Genomic DNA, 11968 nt, shown 5'->3' with positions numbered 1-11968 from the left:
ATAAACCCAAAGGAGAGGTCTAGGATTCTTCAGGACTTGAGGACCGAGGCTAAGGAAATAGGTGATGAGATGACTGGGCTTTGATCCAAGGTTAGTTCTGGGGTAGCTGATGTTGACTGAGATGGTTAACTGCAGTATCGTCCATTTACTCTTCAGCAAGGGGTTGTCTCAGTGGTAGTAACCTCAACAAGTACTGGTCTATCCCAGGAACTAAGTGTAAATGAGCATTCTCTCATTTTTCTGAAGATACAATTTTAAGTTTTCTTTCATGGTCTTTAAATTGAAATGACTTCATCAAATAACACTTGAATGATTCCATTTTGAAAAACGCTGGCCACATTCACGGTGCTTACCCAGTATGTCATGCCCCACAAAAACAAGGCTTTGACATACTCTGCTTTCTTTATAAAATTATGTACCTAATCAACCATATGAGGACACTACGTTTTCAAAAAAGTGAGTTTTGGGCTTCCCAGGTGGCACAGTGGTTGAGAGTCCGCTTGCCGATGCAGGGGACGCGGGTTCGTGCCCCGGTCCGGGAGGATCCCACATGCCGCGGAGCGGCTGGGCCCATGGGCCATGGCCGCTGAGCCTGCACGTCTGGAGCCTGTGCTCCGCAACGGGAGAGGCCACAGCGGTGAGAGGCCCGCGTACCGCAAAAAAAAAAAAAAAGTGAGTTTTGTTTTGGTTGGAGTTGTCTCCAGTCCTCTTAACTGATTCCATCAGATGGATAACAAACCCTAGAATGTTTTCAGCGTGACTGAGAACAAAAACAAGTTGTAGGGCATGCATGATTTTTGGAAAAATATGGCATCTTCCACCTCACTTATCTAAGCACAATAAAAGTATAGTATCTTGCCCCTCACTCACTTCAATTTGTGGTGCATCAAAGTATCTGTGGAACAACTGCTTGGTGACATAGCTTTTTTTTTCAGTTGTTTGATTGAAAGTAACCCACCTTTTACTTGCGTGTATATTTGTGTGTGTGTGTGTGTGTGTGTGTGTGTGTTTTAAGGGAATATGCAACAGTCGTAGGTAATCGGTTGCAGGATCATGGTCTCGTGGTGGAAATGATTCACCTTGCCTCTGAGTCAGGCCTCCCTCAAGCACTCCAGGAAGTTAGAGACGATGGGTCCCCATTGTGTATTCTTGTTGAACAGTCTTTGCACCGTAGTTATGCTTCATGAGTCTATCAAAAGTAAGTTTAGCTCAATATAGAACAATCATTTAAAATAGATCCTGCTTTAAGAATGTGATATGTTTTCTTTGTATGCTGGTACACTTTGAAGGTTCACATTTGTCAGTAGCTAAACTGAATCCAGTTAGGAAAAAATGACTTGAATAGTTATCACAGAGTACTCTTTGGTGTATTAGAGACAACTGAGACTTAAATTGTCTTTATTGCTTCTAATTTAAGAATCAAAAATATCTCATCCAAAAGATTATGTAACCAATTCAGTTCTCTTATGTGTCGATAGAACTTTTGACTGGATCCCACCATCATTTTTTCTACAATTGGTGATCGTAAGGCTCCCTGTTCATCATCCCCCGTTCATCATCCCCCATTCATCATCCCCTGCATTCTCTTCTTTTTTTGCAGTACGCGGGCCTCTCACTGTTGTGGCCTCTCCCGTTGTGGAGCACAGGCTCCGGACGCGCAGGCTCAGCGGCCATGGCTCACGGGCCCAGCCTCTCCGTAGCATGTGGGATCCTCCCGGACTGGGGCACGAACCCGCGTCCCCTGCATCGGCAGGCGGACTCTCAACCACTGTGCCACCAGGGAAGCCCCATCTCTTACACTACCTTTCTTGCCAACTTTGCCTTCTCCAGGATATCTCAAACATTTAACTATTCTTAGGCTCATGAGAGTTCACAAAAATGAACTCTCTTTTCCTCCCTAAAATACCCAGTCTTCGGCAGATGCACCCATCCTGGACCACCCTCAGCCTCTCCCTCCTGATCAGAGCTGCTGCTTCAAGAGCGGAGTGCGCTGCCTTGTGGAGGGCCCTTAGCAGCTCGCCTAGAGTCTTACACAGACAAGTGTGGGTTTTCTAGTCCTCTCATCTTGGTACTGTTCTGTTCTTGAGTTCCTCCTGTGTGCCAGGCACTCTCCAGGATGTCAGGCTCCCCCTGCTTCCTTTCTCTGTCTGAGTGAGCAGCAGCCAGACACACTTCTCAAGCTGGCCCTGGAATGTCCATCCCAGCTCAAGTCTCCTTAGCAGTGTAGGATTTTCATTGCTAAGTCAGATGATCCTTCCTTTGGGCAGAGACCTTGTGAAGTGCTAGTAAGTAGCTGGATTTATGTACTGCTTATAGCTCCTGGAGCCTGCGGGGAGGTCAGTGTAGGACTGATGTTCTATAATCCAGCTATAATACTGGGTCTGAAAAAGCAAAAGTGAGGAACACTTGCTCTCCATCTTCTTGGGGGTGCTGCGATGCTTTTATTCTGACCATTCCATTTGCTTTACCTCCTTGTAGCCACCCCACCCACCTGGCCACCTCTTGCTCAACACTCAAGAGTATGAAATTGCAGTTTTTCTAAGCATAGAAAATGTCTAATGTATTTTAAAGAAATAATAAGACTAAACCATATTTACATCATACATAAGTTCTGAAAATGCATGTTTTCAAAAATTACAAATCCCAATCTTCTGGGCTGAGGGTGGGGAGCAGTATGGCTTGAACAGGTTGTACAAAAGACTAATCACATCTGATTACTTACTTGTTATGTTCATGCAAGAGCTTTAGAAAATTCTCACTCAAGTAAGTAGGTTGAATAATTTGTCAAATACTAAAATACTTAAAACCCACACTACTTCAAGAAGATAGCTTCTTTTTCACGTCCAGAATAGTATTAATAGGTAGATGTTTCATTTCTCATCCATGGATTTAATTATTGAACTCAGATCATAAGGAAAAAGAACACTCTGTTTTCTCCTATAAGCTACATCTATTTCAGCAAGATTATTAGCTGGGCTCTCTTTCACAATGCTTTATAGCCAACAGTTTGCTCCATACCTTGCATGCAGCTGTTATTCAAAAGCGTGTGGAGCTGCTTCTGTGTGGAGACAAATATGTAAAATAGTCAAACAATGAAACTTCAGCACCTGAAGACAAATACATATTCATATTTCTTCCTAAATGTAACCTTAATAAACATGATTTAAGATATAGCCAGATACCCTGATCTCCACTGTAGCTCTGTGGTGTCCCTTGGGTCCTAAATTTGTTCAGAAGCAGGTGATATATGGCAAGATAGCATAAGGGCCTCCCATTTAAAATTAAACTTTTATTAAGTCTTATTCTCAGTAGATAAACCTTGCAGAGATCAGCAGATACCTTGCATTGACTACAGTCATGAAGTTATGTAAAAGCTGCTCTTGGTGTCTAGAATTTATTTATTTTTATTTTTTTATAATTGCTTACTTTTATGTCAATTAAATAGAGCTCTTTTACAAATTAATTTTGATAATACCACACAGAGGTAGAGACATATCATATCTACAATGTACATAGAATTTATTTTTTACGTAATACTTAGAGCACTCCTGACCTGACCTGGAAAGGCTTTCAGTACGGTTTAAGATCTCATAGACCTGAGCCAAAGACTGTGGAGCCACGTAAAGGATGTGCATTACTCCTCATGCTACACTGACAGAACCTAGAAGCCCTGCACAGCGTGTCTGTCCACCTTTTCTCAAAGTACTGCATATACAAAGTTAAAAGATAAACACTAAAACGTTCATAATGAAACACAGCAGTCCCTGCTTGACTCATTTTTCACCCCTACTCTACCATCTAAAGGCTGCCATTCTCAGGTCCTGGTTGTTTGTTCTGTGAATCACACTCAAGTCATACACTCTCATTGCTGGAACCAAATGAAAACCTTTACCTTTTTTTTTTTTTTTTTTTTTTTTAGCTTTTCCAATAGCCAGCGATGGTTAAAGTTGCATCCTGTCTCATTTTTAGGCTGTTTGTTTATCCATAAGAATTCCCGTTGACATACATGCCACCTATTCCTCCCTCTCTCCCTCTCCCTCACTCTCTTTCTCTTTCTCTCTCGTTAGCTTAGCACGAAGCTATCCAATTGTGAAATCTGGGTTTGTATTGAAACAGTACATTGAGCTGTCACGTTATAATTTTGAAACAGAATGTAATGTTTGATTTTGAAATCCGACAGAGCACCTGCTGTTGAGGGTGCCAATCTCTTTCTTGAATCAGTAGATAGTCACATCTGTACTGAAAGCTGAAACAGTTTAAATAACATGTCATTAGATTAACTATGTTCTTTTCTGATTGCTTTTCCTCTTGTCTTTTTGTAAATATGTTTTTAAAGCAATCAGGGCACCCATTTGATGTAAAGCAGGCTCTTTCTTATCCCTAGTAGATCATCATATGCCTCTGGAGGACGCCCTCGTGCTGGAGGCTAAAGAATATAGGAGATTTTTCGCTAAAAGGGAGCAGCAGGAACACACTGGCATTTCTCTGAGGGCTGGTGATCTGGTAGATGACTTCTTGGCCAGGGAGTGCCTTACCAGCTACTGTGTCCCTTCGGGCGTTCAGCATCTTCTCTTCCTGTTGAATGAGGGCAGACGTTTGTACAAGAATGAGCTGAACCTGCTCATTGACTACCTGAAGACCAGGAAAGGCCAACTGGAAGGTATTTGGCACTGTCCCCTTTCCTTCCCCATTTTAAACCCCAGAAGATCCGTTTCTACGAATCCATGTATAAAAGAAAACTAAAAGTTTTTCATTCAGTTGAGAGAATATACCTGTGTAATACAAAGGTGTCTGATTTGAATGTGTTCCAGATGGGAATACACTGTTTTTGTTTTTTATCTTATTCATTTTTTTAAAAAAATAATTTATTTATGGCTGAGTTAGGTCTTTGTTGCTGCACACGGGCTTTCTCTAGTTGCGGTGAACGGGGGCTACTCTTCGTTGCAGTGCTCGGGCTTCTCATCGTGGTGGCTTCTCTTGTTGAGGAGCACGGGCTCTAGGTGTACGGGCTTCAGTAGCTGTGGCTTGCGGGCTCTAGAGAGCAGGCTCAGTAGTTGTGGCACACAGGCTTAGTTGCCCTGCGGCTTGTGAGATCTTCCCGGACCAGGGCTCGAACCTGTGTCCCCTGCATTGGCAGGCGGATTCTTAACCACTGCGCCACCAGGGAAGCCCAGAATACACTGTTGTAATGTTTAACCTTTATAGACGAAAGTGCTTCTTCTGAAGCTAAATTTTCTCTTGAACCAGATTTTTAATGCATAAATAGGATGACCTCTCTATATAGATGCACGCGTAGGAAATAGTTCCAGTTCCCTATCAGTTTATTTTTCTGGTTCTAAGTTTGTTGTTTGTTGAGACATTTTTAAGAGTACTTTGAAGTGTATGGTGAATGTAAATAAGCAGTTCCTAATCGCGCTGATTTTAAAGAGCACTCCAGCTACGAGTGGAGTCTTTGAAGTAGTGACTTTTCAGATTGCTTGTTTTGAGTTAAGTAGGTGAGAAGAAAATAATCACTTGTCCCTTGTAGGGAAAAGTAGCTGAAGTCGCAGGACCATGTTAAAGCTTTAAAAAAATTATTATTCTTATAAAATGCAGAATGTGTTTTATTTTTGTACACTTTTATTGAACTCACTTTCTCAGGGTGGGGAGGGGACCCATAAGCTTAAAACATAACAGTTTTGTTTCTTTGTTTCTTTTTCTTTTTCCTGAGTGCTTACTTTATTTATTTTAAAATTTATTTTAATTGAGATTTAATTGCCACAAAACATATATTAGTTTCAGGTGTACAACATAATGATTCAATATTTGTAGATATTGTGTGGTGCGCATCGCAGTAAGTCTAGCTAACATCCTGCTGCCTTCTGATGATAGAAACTTCTCAGTCAGAAGAAGAGAAGGTCTTCCTGGAAGCGCCTGAGTTGTCCTTTGTGCAGCTTGCTGGGCTCTGCAGCAGGCTTCTGCTTTCCATTTGTTTTCTTCATTTTTCCACGTTTGGAGATGCCAAATCCTTTGGCCAGGAGCGCTCATGCCTCATTTCAAGGCGGGAATACCCCCGTCATGGGCAAGCCGCCTCCACTCCTTCCAACCCCCAGAAAGAGATCCTTCCCAGGCCCTCCTCCCCCGGTTCCTGCCAAGTCCCTTTTGATAGGTGAGAGGACAGGAAGTCTCCTCCTGCAGCCAGGTCAGTGCTTCCCACCAGGAGTACGATGTTAGCTGTAGCTCTCATGCTTCCACGGGAGTTCTCCTGAGGAAGCAGGACAGTTTAGGGCAATTGCAGTGTTTGTTGTCATATATATTTTTTTTGTGCGGTACGCGGGCCTCTCACTGTTGTGGCCTCTCCCGTTGCGGAGCACAGGCTCCGGACGCACAGGCTCAGCGGCCATGGCTCACGGGCCCAGCCGCTCCGCGGCACATGGGATCTTCCCGGACCAGGGCACGAACCCGTGTCCCGTGCATCGGCAGGCAGACTCTCAACCACTGCGCCACCAGGGAAGCCCTGTTGTCATATTTTTAATGAATATTAAGATTTCAGAAGGTGAGGAGAGGCGCTTTGAGGTTCAGTGGGTGCTATTTCTCTTGAAGAGTTGCCTTAAGTTTTAATACAGGGAGAAGTTTAGAGAAGCTCTTGAACCAAGTTAGGTGGCCACAGTTAGAGCCTGAAGGTTGTCATAATAAGCACTCTGAACTCAGTAGTCTTTCTGAGGTTTCTGTTCTGAGTAGCTCGTGCTGAATAGTATCTGACATCTGCCTAAAATGCAGTGGTACTGCTGTGGACTTCTCCCATTGCCAGTGACGTGGAACCCAGCTCAAGTTACCTTAAAACAAGGGGACGGGATTGGCTTATATAACTGGAAATCCTGAATTGGCTAACTTCAGGCCAGACTGGATCCTACTGCTCATGTGGGTTCATCAGACAGCCATCTCTTCCTTCTGGGAGAAGAGCTGGGTGGGTACAGACTCCCGGTCAAGCCCGGGGGCCAGCGCCTCCGTGGTTCCTGGTGTGCCCAGTGTTGGAGCCTTCCCTGGCTCTCGAAGGGAAAGAGCTCAGGCACCTAGGCTGCAGCTTCCACCCTTAGTCACCCTTCCCTCTGCTCCTCCTCTTCCAAATATCTGTTCATGCCGTCTGTCTCCTCTCCTGTCCTCCTTGTGTGTTGGCAGTGGGAGCAGAGAAGGAACCGGATGAGAGCGTGTTTTCAGTCTTCCGTGTTAAAGAGGAAGTTGTCAGTGAAGTCTTCATGGGAAGGTGGCTTTTCACCTGGGCCTTAACTAAAATTTAGACCTGGAGATGCATTTGTTCATGAGAATCACATATTAGTTTGGCCTCTTTTGTGAACAGGGATTATTTTAGCCAAAGATATTTCCTAGGGGCACAGTATTTCCACCTTGACTCTTTTGGTGGATTGTAATCGAGGGAATGTGCCTGCTTGCTCTGGGAGCTGTAGTGTACACGTCTTTTATTGGCAAGGTCAGTGTATTGAAGCTCCACAGCCCTAGAGACGAACATTTCTGCGCCCCGCTCCCTTTGTGCCCTGTTGACTTCGGGATGAGTGAGAGTGTATCAGTTTAGCCTCTTCTCTGTTCCCATCACAGCCTGTGCTTTCTTGCTGCCATGTCTTTGTTCCTTCCCTTCCTTTTACTGTGCTCTCCACGCTTCCCTGGGCCTCAGCCACAGGCCTGTTCTTATCACCTGGTCTTTTCCTGTGAGAAGTGAGTGAATAAAAGGCAGGAGGGCTCAGGAAGAAATCTTCTTGCCCTGAATTGCTTCCCATCCTTGCCATTAGTTTAAAAACAAAACTCTTCCAGGCCTTCAAAAAGGGCTAGGTGCTTGCTTTAGAATTGTGAGAAAGTGTCCTGTTCAGCAGGGTGAGGACTGTGCCCGGCAGACTGTCACCGAGACAGGTGACAGGGCGCTGGACCGTGTGCTCACCACTAGGGACTAATATTCTGGGTAGATGGATGTTAGATTCTGAGGAACAGAGAGCTTCAGGTATGTTATGGGTCTGCCTTTGTGACCTGTCGAGGAACCTCCCTACTTTGGATATTTGAGAAAATGTATTCCAAGTATCACAACAGAATGTTTGGAACAAAATCCATTTGTGAGAAGGTGACGGTGGAGGACCAGGATGTCAGGAAAGGCATGGACTTAGACCAAGGGTTTGCAAGCTTCTTTTTAAAGGGCCAGACAGTAAATATTTTATTTGAGGCTTTGGGGGCTAAGAAGCAAAATTAAGGATATTATGTACATACTAATGTAACCATTTAAAATGTAACTATTTAAAAAAACATTCTAACTGGCAGGCCACACCAGCACAGACAGCAGGCTGGATTTGGTCCCCACACTCTAGTTTGCTGACCCATGGATGATCACTGAGGTGCAGTCTGGGCCCAGAGAGGACTTGGTAGAGCTTTGAGGAGCTGGGGGTGGGCCTGGTGTGCGTGGCAGGAGCTCCCTGCTCAGCCCCTTTCTGAAGATTAGGAAAGGTCCCTTTGGGGCAAGCAGCTGGAACGGTTCATCAGGCATCTTCCCGTTTATGTTTTGGGTTTCTTTCTCTGCAGGATCGGTCAACCCAAAAGGTCTGTTTCCCCTCCCCCACTTCTGGCAGCCCCCTCCAAGAGGCCTGTTCCTTTGGGATGCCTCCCTCCCAAGCCTGCCGAGTGTCTGTTACTTGGGGGAGAAACCAGGCCTTTTAGCACCACCACCAGGTGAGTAGGCAGGTGAGCAGTGAGTGGCATGCTAGGCCCATGCTGACCAATAGAACCTTCTGCGGTGGGAGAAATGTTCTATAGCTGTGTCGTCCAGTACGGTAGCTGTCAGCCACATGTGGCTGTTGAGCGCTTGAAATGTGGCTAGTATGACTGAATTTTTAATTAATTTACGTGACTCTAGTAACACAGTAATTACATAATAGTCTCATGTGGCTGGTGGCTACCGTGGAATGGTGAGCACGGTTCGGGGCTGTTGGAGGTATCAGGAAGGTGTAGCAATAGGTAGGAAAGTGTGTTGTGTTTTTACCATGTAGAAATCTATTATTTCTTAGTCTTTTTCTCCCTCCCTTCCCTTTTTTAAAGCTGAAAGTGTACTTAAAAAGGGAAGTATTATATCTCTCCCATGAATGGATATCATTGTCAATTGCTGTAGAATAGGAGGTCATCATAATAAAAAAGAACACAAAACAGTGTCACTAAGTTCCTGCCTGTTCCTCTTGCCTGCCTCAGTTTCTAAGCTTAAGGCTTGCTCCCTCCCTGAAAAAGAAAGGGGATTACTAAGGGTCAGGGAGGTGTTAGCGGGGCACCAAGAATACTGGAAACTCTCTCCTTGCTGATTCAGAAGGATTGCAGGATGTTGGCAAAGGGAGGATCTTTCCGTGAGGTTGAATGTCATTTAATCGCACACTCGCGCGTCTCTGATGTCGTTTGGAGTACGTGCCTTGTTACTGCTTTTGGCTCGGGGAGGAGCACAGCGCCTTCCCTGCCTGGCAGGAGGATGGGGATCTGATCTACCATATTTAAAGTACTAACTGATACCCAGCCCTGGCCCAGAGCCTGCACAGGAATACAGGCTTTTTTCTCTCTCTCCCTTCCCAGGGCAGCCCTGGCCAGCTCTCATCTTCTTTGATGTTGCCTTCGCTCCTGCATGGCTTGGGGAGATGAGGCCGGAGGCTTCCAGGCTGCCCCCAGACTCACCAAGGCATCAGGGCAGGCCTGCCAGGGCAGTGGCAAGAGCTAAGACTGCGCTCTGGCTTGGACTAGAAGGCGGCCAAACAGGCGTTTTGCTGACTTCATTGCTAGTCATTCGGGCTTACTAAGCCGAGATAAAGGCACTGCTCTTAGCTCACTCGTTTTGAGATTTGGGGCTAAAGCCCCAGCTGTTAGGAAGGTGGACCTTTGTCTCTCTTCATTCTCCATGCAATAAACATTTTTCATGGTAATGCCATTTTAACATTTCAGCCCTCTACTTTTTAGTCTTTGAGATAGATATTGCTGTGGTTGTGGTATGAAGGAGGTACATTTATATGATGGTGGCAAGACCTGGAACAAACGTAGGTCGGTGACTCCCACCTTCCTGAGAACCCAGATAATCTGTCTAATTCTGAAGATCCTCCTCTGACAGACCATGTTTTTTTGAAATTTGGAGAACTTTCCTCACCCATAAGATGGCCCTCTATGGCTTCCCAAGGGCCCTCTCAGCCCAGATTCAAGCATTAATAGTTGGAGAAAGCTCTTTTAAAAAACAAAAATGAGGGCTTCCCTGGTGGCGCAGTGGTTGAGAGTCCGCCTGCCGATGCAGGGGACGCGGGTTTGTGCCCCGGTCCAGGAAGATCCCACATGCCGCGGAGCGGCTGGGCCCGTGAGCCATGGCCACTGAGCCTGCACGTCCGGAGCCTGTGCTCCGCAACGGGAGAGGCCACAACAGCGAGAGGCCCGCGTACCGCAAAAAAAAAAAATAAAAAAATAAAAAACAAAAATGAAAATAAGAACCTTGCCTGTACAGTAGATCTTCAGGAATTATTCATCTTGCACAAGTGAAATGATGTACCTTATGATCAACACCTCCCCGATTCCCCCTCCCCCCAGCCCCTGATAACTGCCATTCTACTTTCTGCTTCCGTGAGTTTGACTATTTTAGATTTCTCTTGTGTCTGACTTACTTAGCAAGTTCATGCACGTGGTAGCAAATGGCAAGATTTCCTGCTTTTTTAAGGGAAAAAATATGTATGTGTATAACCACATTTTCTTTATGCATATGCTCGCTGATGGACATTTAAGTTGTTTTTTGGAATGATTTATTAAATCTTTTCTTTGTTGAGCCGCATGTCTTAGGTCTCCAGCTAGACTCCAGGTTGTAGGAGGGCGGGGCCCCACTGTCCTCAGTCTCCAAGGCATGGAGCTCCTGGCCTTGAGCGTACAGGATGTCCAGGAAGGGCAGCCTCCCTTCCCCCTCCTTATTGCCTGTCAGGCCTGCACCATGGTTAGAGTTATCCCTTCACTGGTGCCCTCACTCCAAGTCCTCCAGACTCCTATCAGTGTCATTTTTCTATAATACTGATTTAGTGTTCTGCAGACGGTGTAAATCTAATTCAGTCACCCTTGTGCTCCCCCTACCCCAAATATACACTTAAAACCTTGCATCGCCCACAGGAGTGTTTCTCAAATTAGGGGCACAGACCCCTGGGAGTCTTCAGAATTGTTTCAAAGTGATGAGTTCTACAAGGGTCTTTTGATCTTGTGTTTCAGTTTTTTGTTTTTGTGTGTGTGTGTTTCAGTTTTAATGATAAGCTTCAAGACATTTTTAATGTAAGCTTATACTGGATTATCTGGATCACTACTTTTAACTGATCCTGTTGGGTGATTCCAGTGCCAGCATTTCTGTTTGGTTTGCTATGGTGACAGAACAACCAAAGTGATAGTGATGTAACTATGCATGTGGTGTGTTTCTCATTTCTGTGTGTGTGTGTGTGTGTGTGTGTGTGTGTGTGTATGAATTTGCAGCTTTGACAAGCCCTGGGCCAGGGGCCAAAGCTGTACTCCTAAGCCCAGCTTCCAGAGACCTCCGTGCTCAGGCTCGTGTTCGCCTCTCTAGCCGCGGGTCTTACCTCTGTCCATGTGAGTCCTGTGCTACAGCTTCCTCCCTGACCCCCACACCCTCAGTCCTCAGCGTACCCACTGAATTCCTCTTCGCCTCTTCAGATGCAACTCAATGTCCTATCCACTTGGAAGTTTTCTCAGACTTTGCCCAAGGTGACATTTCCTCCCTAGTTTCTGTAGTTCCTGGAATGCCCTCGGTGACAGCATTTATCTCATCGATGCCATCAAGGGTCCGCATGTCTGTCTCCCTGGCAGACTATGAGCCCCCAGCTGACAGGACTATGCTGTCTGCCTTTTTCTGCCTGGAACCCAACAGGTGCCTAATGGACACTTGTCACATGATTTTATCTAAGCCGAGGAGCCTTTGAACTCTCTTCCCTCG

This window comes from Phocoena phocoena, chromosome 20 (genome assembly GCF_963924675.1).
Source record: "Phocoena phocoena chromosome 20, mPhoPho1.1, whole genome shotgun sequence".
In the NCBI taxonomy this organism is placed as follows: Eukaryota; Metazoa; Chordata; class Mammalia; order Artiodactyla; family Phocoenidae; genus Phocoena; species Phocoena phocoena.
This window is presented reverse-complemented; position numbering follows the sequence as displayed.